General features: G+C 40.1%; 1 protein-coding gene and 1 pseudogene across 1 annotated transcript in view; both read left to right on the top strand.

Moving 5' to 3' along the window:
• The first annotated feature begins 306 nt into the window (after positions 1-306).
• Samt1 (spermatogenesis associated multipass transmembrane protein 1) overlaps positions 307-13,087 on the top strand; it is a 64,869-nt gene continuing 52,088 nt past the window's right edge. The window contains exons 1-2 of the mRNA XM_006256812.5: positions 307-355; positions 8,539-8,650. The gene's annotated coding sequence lies outside the window, so the exon portion shown is untranslated. The remainder of the gene's footprint in view (positions 356-8,538; positions 8,651-13,087) is intronic.
• LOC685806 (hypothetical protein) lies at positions 8,622-10,929 on the top strand (annotated as a pseudogene).

Here is a 13,087-nt window from a genome sequence, read left to right as displayed (position 1 = left end):
ATTAACTAGATTTCAAGGCCTTTTTATGGTGTGGGGGCCACTAGCAAATAAATAGGCAGTTGGATGAGTATGCAGGTAAGGAATGATCTTGAAAATATCGAAAGGAAAACTTTAATCAATCTATGAGGATTCTTTGAGTCATCCTTCTAAATGAAATAAGAAGTAAATCATTTCCCAAAACTTTCTCACATATGAGAAGGACATTAGACTCTCTAGCCCTTTAATACTATGCCTTGATTCTGAGTCATTGCTCATAATGAGTCATTCAACTCTAGTAGTTATGGAAACAAGAATTTTAAAATCACTCTCTTACACTGGCCAGTCACTAACACTTGCACTTCAAAGAAAGAAAGAGGCAAGTATTTGATATTTTACGTAGTCATTAGTATTAACTTTCATTTCACAAGACTAATAAGGCTGAGTCAGCCACTGAGATAAGGTTTAGCAGCTTGTTACTAGCATTTCCATGTATGTAAATGTTGGAATATTAACTGTCAGGAAACCCTGTTGTGTAAGAGGGCTCTTCAGCTTGTGCTCACCAGTTGACATGTATAGATTCCTGTGGTTGTGCATTGATAATTAACCTCTCATTTTTCTTTTTTTTTTTTTTTTTGGCTATTCTTTCTTTTTATTGGATAGTTTATGTAGTTACATGTCCAATATTATCCCCTTTTCCGGTTCCCCCTCAGGCCTCCCCCTTCCCCTTGCTTCTATGAAGATGCTTCCTCACCTACCCACCCACCCACTCTCATCTCACCACCCTGGCATTCCCCTACACTGAGGAAATGAGCCTTCATAGGACCAAGGGCTTCTCTTCCTATTGATGTCAGACAATGCCAATCTCTGCTACATATGCAGCTGGAGCCATGGGTCCCTCCATGTATACACATTGGTTGGTGGTTTAGGCCCTGGGAGCTCTGGAGGCTGGCTATTCTTAATAGCTCTGGAGGTCTGCCTATGCATGTTCTTGACCACTGAGCTATACCTCTGGCCAGGGAAACTTCTCTCAGAAAGTTATATTGTAGATATCTCACACTACTATCAATCTTGAGAAACTGAAATGGACCTTCATCCATCATTTACAAATTATCCCATGAGTGTCCAATGCCAATCTTCATTTCATTCTCAGTAACAGTACTTACAAAACACACAGTCAAATACATGTGCTATGTGGCTACGGTGGTACTAATATCTACAAATAAAACCATCTAAACTTAGTTCAGGACAAAGTTAACAGTTTAATCACACCTAATCAGAGCCCCATCAAAGCAGTAGAAATTGCTAATGTCTGACCATCATTATTATTTTTGCATGTAATGTTTTCTGGAAAATGTTGTATATGAGTACTGCATTTACATTATGTGCATCTTGCATTCTCTGTTCCACTCCTCCTACGTCCCTCTATAGCTTCTCACCTTCCTGTCCTCTTCTTTGTTACTGTTACACATACATGCACATACACATGCATGTAAATACAACCTGCTGAGAATATACAGTATTGTGTGTAGGGTTGATCACTTGGAACTGGAGTGGTGGGCTCATCCCTGGAGAAAAACTGATTCTCCATCTCTTAGCAGCCATTAGTTGGTTGTAGCTCTTTTTTTTTTTTGTTTTTTTTTTATTAACTTGAGTATTTCTTATATACATTTCAAGTGTTATTCCCTTTCCCGGTTTCCGGGCAAATCCCCCTCCCCCCTCCCCTTCCTTATGGGTGTTCCCCTCCCAACCCTCCCCCCATTGCCGCCCTCCCCCCATAGTCTAGTTCACTGGGGGTTCAGTCTTAGCAGGACCCAGGGCTTCCCCTTCCACTGGTGCTCTTACTATTATATTCATTGCTACCTATGGGGTCAGAGTCCAGGGTCAGTCCATATATAGTCTTTAGGTAGTGGCTTAGTCCCTGGAAGCTCTGGTTGCTTGACATTGTTGTACTTTTGGGGTCTCGAGCCCCTTCAAGCTCTTCCAGTTCTTTCTCTGATTCCTTCAACGGGGGACCTATTCTCAGCTCAGTGGTTTGCTGCTGGCATTCGCCTCTGTATTTGCTGTATTCTGGCTGTGTCTCTCAGGAGCGATCTACATCCGGCTCCTGTCGGTCTGCACTTCTTTGCTTCATCCATCTTGTCCAATTGGGTGGCTGTATATGTATGGGCCACCTGTGGGGCAGGCTCTGAATGGGTGTTCCTTCAGTCTCTGTTTTAATCTTTGCCTCTCCCTTCCCAGCCAAGGGTATTCTTTTTCCTCATTTAAAGAAGGAGTGAAGCATTCACATTTTGATCATCCGTCTTGAGTTTCGTTTGTTCTAGGGATCAAGGGTAATTCAAGCATTTGGGCTAATAGCCACTTATCAATGAGTGCATACCATGTATGTCTTTCTGTGATTGGGTTAGCTCACTCAGGATGATATTTTCCAGTTCCAACCATTTGCCTACGAATTTCATAGACTCGTTGTTTTTGATAGCTGAGTAATATTCCATTGTGTAGATGTACCACATTTTCTGTATCCATTCCTCTGTTGAAGGGCATCTCGGTTCTTTCCATTTTCTGGCTATTATAAATAAGGCTGCGATGAACATAGTGGAGCACGTGTCTCTTTTATATGTTGAGGCATCTTTTGGGTATATGCCCAAGAGAGGTATAGCTGGATCCTCAGGCAGTTCAATGTCCAATTTTCTGAGGAACCTCCAGACTGATTTCCAGAATGGTTTTACCAGTCTGCAATCCCACCAACAATGGAGGAGTGTTCCTCTTTCTCCGCATCCTCGCCAGCATCTGCTGTCACCTGAGTTTTTGATCTTAGCCATTCTAACTGGTGTGAAGTGAAATCTCAGGGTTGTTTTGATTTGCATTTCCCTTATGACTAAAGATGTTGAACATTTCTTTAGGTGTTTCTCAGCCATTCGGCATTCCTCAGCTGTGAATTCTTTGTTTAGCTCTGAACCCCATTTTTTAATAGGGTTATTTGTTTCCCTGCGGTCTAACTTCTTGAGTTCTTTGTATATTTTGGATATAAGGCCTCTATCTGTTGTAGGATTGGTAAAGATCTTTTCCCAATCTGTTGGTTGCCGTTTTGTCCTAACCACCGTGTCCTTTGCCTTACAGAAGCTTTGCAGTTTTATGAGATCCCATTTGTCGATTCTTGATCTTAGAGCATAAGCCATTGGTGTTTTGTTCAGGAAATTTTTTCCAGTGCCCATGTGTTCCAGATGCTTCCCTAGTTTTTCTTCTATTAGTTTGAGTGTGTCTGGTTTGATGTGGAGGTCCTTGATCCACTTGGACTTAAGCTTTGTACAGGGTGATAAGCATGGATCGATCTGCATTCTTCTACATGTTGCCCTCCAGTTGAACCAGCACCATTTGCTGAAAATGCTATCTTTTTTCCATTGGATGGTTTTGGCTCCTTTGTCAAAAATCAAGTGACCATAGGTGTGTGGGTTCATTTCTGGGTCTTCAATTCTATTCCATTGGTCTATCTGTCTGTCTCTGTACCAATACCATGCAGTTTTTATCACTATTGCTCTGTAATACTGCTTGAGTTCAGGGATAGTGATTCCCCCTGAAGTCCTTTTATTGTTGAGGATAGCTTTAGCTATCCTGGGTTTTTTGTTATTCCAGATGAATTTGCAAATTGTTCTGTCTAACTCTTTGAAGAATTGGATTGGAATTTTGATGGGGATTGCATTGAATCTGTAGATTGCTTTTGGTAAAATGGCCATTTTTACTATATTAATCCTGCCAATCCATGAGCATGGGAGATCTTTCCATCTTCTGAGGTCTTCTTCAATTTCTTTCCTCAGTGTCTTGAAGTTCTTATTGTACAGATCTTTTACTTGCTTGGTTAAAGTCACACCGAGGTACTTTATATTATTTGGGTCTATTATGAAGGGTGTCGTTTCCCTAATTTCTTTCTCGGCTTGTTTCTCTTTTGTATAGAGGAAGGCAACTGATTTATTTGAGTTAATTTTATACCCAGCAGATTTGCTGAAGTTGTTTATCAGCTTTAGTAGTTCTCTGGTGGAACTCTTGGGATCACTTAAATATACTATCATGTCATCTGCAAATAGTGATATTTTGACTTCTTCTTTTCCGATCTGTATCCCCTTGATCTCCTTTTGTTGTCTGATTGCTCTGGCTAGAATTTCAAGAACTATATTGAATAAGTAGGGAGAGAGTGGGCAGCCTTGTCTAGTCCCTGATTTTAGTGGGATTGCTTCGAGTTTCTCTCCATTTAGTTTAATGTTAGCAACTGGTTTGCTGTATATGGCTTTTACTATGTTTAGCTATGGGCCTTGAATTCCTATTCTTTCCAGGACTTTTATCATGAAGGGGTGTTGAATTTTGTCAAATGCTTTCTCAGCATCTAATGAAATGATCATGTGGTTTTGTTCTTTCAGTTTGTTTATATGATGGATCACGTTGATGGTTTTCCGTATATTAAACCATCCCGGCATGCCTGGGATGAAGCCTACTTGATCATGGTGGATGATTGTTTTGATGTGCTCTTGAATTCGGTTTGCCAGAATTTTATTGAGTATTTTTGCGTCGATATTCATAAGGGAAATTGGTCTGAAGTTCTCTTTCTTTGTTGTGTCTTTGTGTGGTTTAGGTATAAGAGTAATTGTGGCTTCGTAGAAGGAATTCGGTAGTGCTCCATCTGTTTCAATTTTGTGGAATAGTTTGGATAATATTGGTATGAGGTCTTCTATGAAGGTTTGATAGAATTCTGCACTAAACCCGTCTGGACCTGGCCTCTTTTTGGTTGGAAGACCTTTAATGAGTGCTTCTATTTCCTTAGGAGTTATGGGGTTGTTTAACTGGTTTATCTGTTCCTGATTTAACTTCGATACCTGGTATCTGTCTAGGAAATTGTCCATTTCCTGAAGATTTTCAAATTTTGTTGAATATAGGTTTTTATAGTAAGATCTGATGATTTTTTGAATTTCCTCTTAATCTGTAGTTATGTCTCCCTTTTCATTTCTAATTTTGTTAATTTGGACGCACTCTCTGTGTCCTCTCGTTAGTCTGGCTAAGGGTTTATCTATCTTGTTGATTTTCTCAAAGAACCAACTTTTGGTTCTGTTGATTCTTTCTATGGTCCTTTTTGTTTCTCCTTGGTTGATTTCAGCTCTGAGTTTGATTATTTCCTGCCTTCTACTCCTCCTGGGTGTATTTGCTTCTTTTTGTTCTAGAGCTTTTAGGTGTGCTGTCAAGCTGCTGACATATGCTCTTTCCTGTTTCTTTCTGCAGGCACTCAGCGCTATGAGTTTTCCTCTTAGCACAGCTTTCATTGTGTCCCATAAGTTTGGGTATGTTGTATCTTCATTTTCATTAAATTCTAAAAAGTTTTTAATTTCTTTATTTCTTCCTTGACCAGGTTACCATTGAGTTTCAATTTCCACGTATATGTGGGCATTCTTCCCTTATTGTTATTGAAGACCAGTTTTAGGCCGTGGTGGTCCGATAGCACGCATGGGATTATTTCTATCTTTCTGTACCTGTTGAGGCCCGTTTTTGACCAATTATATGGTCAATTTTGGAGAAAGTACCATGAGGAGCTGAGAAGAAGGTATATCCTTTTGCTTTAGGATAGAATGTTCTATAAATATCCGTTAAGTCCATTTGGCTCATGACTTCTCTTAGTCTGTTGACATCACTGTTTAATTTCTGTTTCCATGATCTGTCCATTGATGAGAGTGGGGTGTTGAAGTCTCCCACTATTATTGTGTGAGGTGCAATGTGTGTTTTGAGCTTTAGTAAGGTTTCTTTTACGTATGTAGGTGCCCTTGTATTTGGGGCATAGATATTTAGGATTGAGAGTTCATCTTGGTGGATTTTTCCTTTGATGAATATGAAGTGTCCTTCCTTATCTTTTTTGATGACTTTTAGTTGGAAATTGATTTTATTTGATATTAGAATGGCTACTCCAGCTTGCTTCTTCTGACCATTTGCTTGGAAAGTTGTTTTCCAGCCTTTCACTCTGAGGTAGTGTCTGTCTTTGTCTCTGAGGTGTGTTTCCTGTAGGCAGCAGAATGCAGGGTCCTCATTGCGTATCCAGTTTGTTAATGTATGTCTTTTTATTGGGGAGTTGAGGCCATTGATATTGAGAGATATTAAGGAATAGTGATTATTGCTTCCCTTTATATTCATATTTGGATGTGAGGTTATGTTTGTGTGCTTTCATTCTCTTTGTTTTGTTGCCAAGACGATTAGTTTCTTGCTTCTTCTAGGGTATAGCTTGCCTCCTTATGTTGGGCTTTACCATTTATTATCCTTTGTAGTGCTGGATTTGTAGAAAGATATTGTGTAAATTTGGTTTTGTCATGGAATATCTTGGTTTCTCCATCAATGTTAATTGAGAGTTTTGCTGGATACATTAACCTGGGCTGGCATTTGTGTTCTCTTAGGGTCTGTATGACATCAGTCCAGGATCTTCTGGCCTTCATAGTTTCTGGCGAGAAGTCTGGTGTGATTCTGATAGGTCTCCCTTTATATGTTACTTGACCTTTTTCCCTTACTGCTTTTAATATTCTTTCTTTATTTTGTGCGTTTGGTGTTTTGACAATTATGTGACGGGAGGTGTTTCTTTTCTGGTCCAATCTATTTGGAGTTCTGTAGGCTTCTTGTATGTCTATGGGTATCTCTTTTTTTAGGTTAGGGAAGTTTTCTTCTATGATTTTGTTGAAGATATTTACTGGTCCTTTGAGCTGGGAGTCTTCACTCTCTTCTATACCTATTATCCTTAGGTTTGATCTTCTCATTGAGTCCTGGATTTCCTGTATGTTTTGGACCAGTAGCTTTTTCCGCTTTACATTATCTTTGACAGTTGAGTCAATGATTTCTATGGAATCTTCTGCTCCTGAGATTTTCTCTTCCATCTCTTGAATTCTGTTGGTGAGGCTTGTATCTACAGCTCCTTGTCTCTTCTTTTGGTTTTCTATATCCAGGGTTGTTTCCATGTGTTCTTTCTTGATTGCTTCTATTTCCATTTTTAATTCCTTCAACTGTTTGATTGTGTTTTCCTGGAATTCTTTCAGGGATATTTGCGATTCCTCTCTGTAGGCTTTTACTTGTTTATTAATGTTTTCCTGTGCTTCCCTAAGTGTGTTCATGTCTTTCTTGAAGTCCTCCAGCATCATGAGCAAATATGATTTTGTAACTAGATCTTGCTTTTCTGGTGTGTTTGGATATTCCATGTTTGTTTTGGTGGGAGAATTGGGCTCCGATGGTGGCATGTAGTCTTGGTTTCTGTTGCTTGGGTTCCTGCGCTTGCCTCTCGCCATCAGATTATCTCTAGTGTTACTTTGTTCTGCTATTTCTGACAGTGGCTAGACTGTCCTATAAGCCTGTGTGACAGGAGTGCTGTAGACCTGTTTTCCTCTCTTTCAGTCAGTTATGGGGACAGAGTGTTCTGCTTTCTGGCGTGTAGTTTTTCCTCTCTACAGGTCTTCAGCTGTTCCTGTGGGCCTGTGTCTTGAGTTCACCAGGCAGCTTTTTTGCAGCAGAAAATTTGGTCTTACCTGTGGTCCCGAGGCTCAGGTTCGCTAGTGGGGTGCTGCCCACGGGCTCTCTGCAGCGGCAGCAACCAGGAAGACCTGTGCCGCCCCTTCCGGGAACTTCAGTGCACCAGGGTTCCAGATGGTCTTTGGCTTTTTCCTCTGGCGTCCGAGATGTGTGTGCAGGGAGCAGTCACTTCTGGTTTCCCAGGCTTGTCTGCCTCTCTGAAGGTTTAGCTCTCCCTCCCACGGGATTTGGGTGCAGAGAACTGTTTATCCGGTCTGTTTCTTTCAGGTTCCGGCGGTGTCTCAGGCACAGGGGTCCTGCCGCTCCTGGGCCCTTCCCCACGGGAGCCCAGAGGCCTTATACAGTTTCCTCTTGGGCCAGGGATGTGGGCAGGGGTGAGCAGAGTTGGTGGTCTCTTCCGCTCTGCAGCCTCAGGAGTGCCCACCTGACCAGGCGGTTGGGTCTCTCTCTCACCGGGTCTGGGAGCAGAGAGCTGCTGTGGGCCGGGATCCACGGGTGTGGGACTTCCGGTAAACACAGAACTTGCCGGGTCCTAGAGAAATTCTGCTTTCCTGTGTCCCAAGCTCACCAGGCAGCTTTCTTGCAGCAGAAAATTTGGTCTTACCTGTGGTCCCGAGGCTCAGGTTCGCTCGTGGGGTGCTCCCCACGGGCTCTCTGCAGCGGCAGCAACCAGGAAGACCTGTGCCGCCCCTTCCGGGAGCTTCAGTGCACCAGGGTTCCAGATGGTCTTTGGCTTTTTCCTCTGGCGTCCGAGATGTGTGTGCAGGGAGCAGTCACTTCTGGTTTCCCAGGCTTGTCTGCCTCTCTGAAGGTTTAGCTCTCCCTCCCCTCATTTTTCTTATCTATAAAAAAGTGATAATGACTACATGGATATATTTTGAAGTTTAAGAATATCAGTTTTTTTGATCTCCATGAAATGTATAAGGCTTCAGGGAAGAATTGTAAAGGTTTGTGTGAGTCAGGAGTTGATTGGTGAGACACTTTTCTGAGTTGAAATGCCTGCCTAATAGAATTTTCCTGCAGGTGATTCACCTCTTATGTGGCTCCTCTTCTGACCAACATTTCCTGTTATTTGGAAGACATTTATCATCACAGCATTGTTTCAAATGGAACAACTCACCCTTGGTACATGGAGGTAAATCTGTAAATTAGATTTGAGGGATTTCTAATTGGGTCTGTATTAAGCACATGCATTTACACTGTAAGATTCAGACATGAGACATGAGCCCATTCAGGTACAATTGGGCTATCATATTTGTGTGGAAAGCAGCATTTTCTACCTGTCTCTGGTTGTAATGAAAACTCACTACTCCCGAAGTCCACTGCTAGAGATCTGTGTTTGCAAGTAAAACGGTGTGAGTAGGGTATTACTGATGCAACCATCACCTGAATTCCTATCTTTCTGTTGTAACTTTTCAAGGGGTACAGTTACTACCTTCCCTAAATTGGGAAGCACATGTCACAGAAACTGTCCAGTATTGGGTACCTGGGAGGTAAATTTTCTGAACCACATGATCCTGTGCTTCAGAAAATTTGCATGGAGAGCATCAATGAAATTTACCACATACTTGGTTGCTGAAAACACTTGCAACCTTGTAATTTTTCTCAATACCCTATGCCATCCCTCAAGAAATAATTTTCTATATTCATTAACACTTACTACCTTCAAACGTATAAATGCAGGACAGATCTAAATGAATTGGTGTGCATATTACATGTAGAATTTTTATATTTTGCTAAGAGATACATAAAATGTAGCAGGAAATTTGATATGCAATAATAAAAAACGTTCATGTCCTTAAACTGTATATTTGTTTACACCATGGGTAAATTATGGAAATATCAATAAGTCCTCATGGTTTCCATGGACATTTTAGATGTCAGTCCTGAATAATAAATTCAGGATCTTTTAGGGTTTCAGCATTCACTTTTCTACAGATTTTGAAAATCATTATTACTGTGGCTTTAATTTTAAAAATTGTATAGATTTTTAAAAAAGTTTTCCATTTCAGAAATTGTGCATAAGAATAACATTCCACACTGTTAGTTTGATCTATTTAGTATTCTTTTTGGCATGCATGTTTATGTTCCTATGTCATTGACTGTGGTTTTGTGTGTGTGTGTGTGTGTGTGTGTGTGTGTGTGTGTGCATTACTGTGTGTCAAAGCATGTACACATATGTAAGACTATACATGTTTTATGTATGGAGCTTGGACATGCATGCTTATACCACGTGGATTATCTTTATTTTGTTTTATTTTATTTCTTCATACTTCTTTTCTCCATAGTCATATGATAGTCCTGATGTGAAATTTAGAAATAATATTTGAAAATTCTTGTGATTTTTAATCTCATTTATTTTTATGTTTTTACATTGAAAACACAGATTATAAAACATCACAATTCATGTGATATGATACACTATTTTCTCACTATTAATACCTAGAATTAATATTCCTAGTTAATATATACTTACAGCTTAATACATTACAGATACATTGAAATTGTGCAAAACAAACCAGGACTAGATTGTAATCCTTTCATGGTCCTAAGTTCCAGGCTTCTTATACCATTACTTGTATTATGTTTGTTAAACACTAATGTCTAGACTTCTAAAATGCAACTATGTGAAAAGAGTGACATGCTATTAGATATTAGTGCTACATGTAAAGTGACTATTTTGTTTTGCCAAATTCTTTGGTGTCCATGACTTGACTTTATATTTATTCAATGTCATCTTCAAATTTAACAGTTTGACAGAGTGCATCTACAAGCTGAGTGGCTTCCTTAGTAGCTTATCAGCTTTCGTGTTGGAAATACTCATTGCAAGCAGCTTATGCTGGCACCTATGGGAATTTGAAAACAATGTTGTGCAGTATGTGTCCTTTGGACTGTGGGAAGTATATTTTCCTCAACAACTTAATGTCTCTGGAACACTAACAAAGATGCTGGTGTACATCCCAATTGACACAGTATGGAAAATTTCAACTGAAATTTTGTATGCACAGAATCTGATAGTATGGGCCATTTTGATGAAGCCTGTAGTTCTGGCTTTCAGTGCAATGGGCACTAAAATCAGCTGCATGAAAGACACACTTGGACATGCAGATATATTGCTACAAGATTTCTGCCATAATTTTGTGTGTCAGCAAAATGTTCACATTTGTTTCTGTGACCTGGGACCACATGGTAGACTTTTATGGCCAAATCACTCTTGAATTTCCACCTGATTTTCGTGTTAAGAAAGAAACCTTAAGAAGAAAACATTTAACTGCAGTGTTACCAGTAGGCCTCCTAATAGACACCATGTTATCCTTTGGTGTGTTCATGTTTGTCTCTGAGATAAAGCATTTGAAACTACAGAGTCTTCTGAAAGACAAGTGTGGTTCTAAAACAAATCCAATCGAGGCCTGAATTTAGGAATTATGCATTTGTAACATATGTGAGAATGTTCCTTGAGAAGTTTCCATTACTACAGGAAACTGATGTGGCCTTAAACTCATTCTAGATAAATTTCTTCTATACCAAGAATCAAATGTTTCTAATGTTCTGGTTAAGATTATTCATATTCTATAACCCTTACCTTTTTTGGATTTTTTTTTATTTATATTTCTAATATTACTCCCTCTTCCATTTCTTGTCCATAAGCTGCCTATCCCATCTCCATCACCCTTCTTCTATAAGGGTGTTATCCTCACCACCAATGCTCCATTCCTGAATCCCCGAATTTCCCTACACTGGGGGGGGGGGGCGTCCAACCATGGAAGGACCAATTGATTTTCCTTCCATTGGTGCTCAACAAGGACATCCTCTGCTCCATATGCAGCTGGCGGCATGGGTCAGTCCATGTATAGTCTTTGAGTAGTGGTTTAGTCCATGGAAGGTCCAATTGGTTGGCATTGTTGTTCTTATGGAGTTGCAAGTTCCTTCAGTTCTTCCACTCCTTTCTCTAATTCCTCCAAAGGGGATCCCATTCTCAGTTCATTGGTTTGCTGCTGATATTCGCCTCTGTATTTGACTTGCTCTGGCTGTGCCTCTCAGAAGATAGCTATATTCGGCTCCTGTCAGCCTGCACTTATTAGCTTCATAAATCTTAACTAGTTTTGGTGGCTGTGTAACCATGTGCTGCCGCAGGCACTGAATGCCTATTCCTTCAGTCTCTGCTCCAAACTTTGCTCCATAAACCCTCCTATGAATATTGTTGCCCCTCATTTAAGAAGGAGTAAAGCATCCACACTTTGATGATTCTTCTTGAGTTCATGTGGTCTGTGGATTGTATCTTGGGTAATTCACATTTTGGGGCTAATATCCAATTATCAGTGAGTGCATACATACCATGTGTGTTTTTCTGTGATTGTGTTACCTCCCTCAAGTTGATAGTTTCTAGTTCAATCCACTTAACTATGAATTTCATGAAGTCATTGTTTTTGAGAGCTGAGTGGTACTCGATTGTTTAGATGTGCAACATTTTCTGTATCTGTCCTCTGTTGAAGGACATCTGGGTTCTTACCACCTTCTGGCTATTATAAATAAGGCTGCTATGAACATAGTGGAGCATGTGTCCTTGTTGTATGTTAGAACATCATTTGGGTATATGCCCAGGAGGGGTATAGCTGTGTCATCAAGAAGTGCAATGCCTGGGGCTGGGGATTTAGCTCAGTGGTAGAGCGCTTACCTCGGAAGCACAAGGCCCTGGGTTTGGTCCCCAGCTCCGAAAAAAAGAACCAAAAAAAAAAAAAAAGAAGAAGAAGTGCAATGCCTAACGTTCTGAAGAACATCGAGACTGATTTTGAGAGTGGTTTTACCAGGTTGCAATCCCAACAATGGAGGAGTGTAACTATTTCCCAACATCCTTGCAAGCATCTGTGTTACCTGAGTTTTTAACTTCACCATTATGACTGGGGAGAGGTGGAATCTCATGGTGGTTTTGATTTGCATTTCCCTGATAACTAAGGATTTTGAACATTTCTTTAGTTACTTCTCAGCCATTCAAAATTTCTCAGCTGAGAATTCTTTATTTAGCCTGCACTCCATTTTTAATAGAGTTATATGGCTCTCTGGATTCTAAATTCTCGACTTCTTTGTATATTCTGGATATTATCCCTCTATCAGATGTAGGGTTGGTAAAGATATTTTCCCAGTCTGTTGGTTGCCATTTTTTGTCCTAATGACAATGTCCTTTGGCTTACAGAAGCTTTGCCATTTTATGACATCCCATTTGTCAATTCCTGATCTTAAACATAAGTCATTAATGTTTTTTTAGGTAAGTTTCCCCAGTGCTAATGTGATCCAGACTCTTCCCCACTATTTCTTCTATTAGTTTGAATGTATCTGGTATTATGTTGAGATGCATGATCTCCTTGCGTTTAAGCTTTGTACAGGGTGATAAGAAAAGATCAATTTGCATTCTTCTACATGCTGACCACCAGTTGAACCAGCACCATTTGTTGAAAATGATATATTTTTCTTCCATTGGATGATTTTAGCTCCTTTGTCAAAGATCAATTGACTACAGGTGTGTGGTTTCAGTTCTGATCATCATTTCTATTCCACTGATCTACCTACTTATCCC

The sequence above is a fragment of the Rattus norvegicus genome, chromosome X (assembly GCF_036323735.1).
Source record: "Rattus norvegicus strain BN/NHsdMcwi chromosome X, GRCr8, whole genome shotgun sequence".
Classification (NCBI taxonomy): domain Eukaryota; kingdom Metazoa; phylum Chordata; class Mammalia; order Rodentia; family Muridae; genus Rattus; species Rattus norvegicus.
This window is presented reverse-complemented; position numbering and strand designations above follow the sequence as displayed.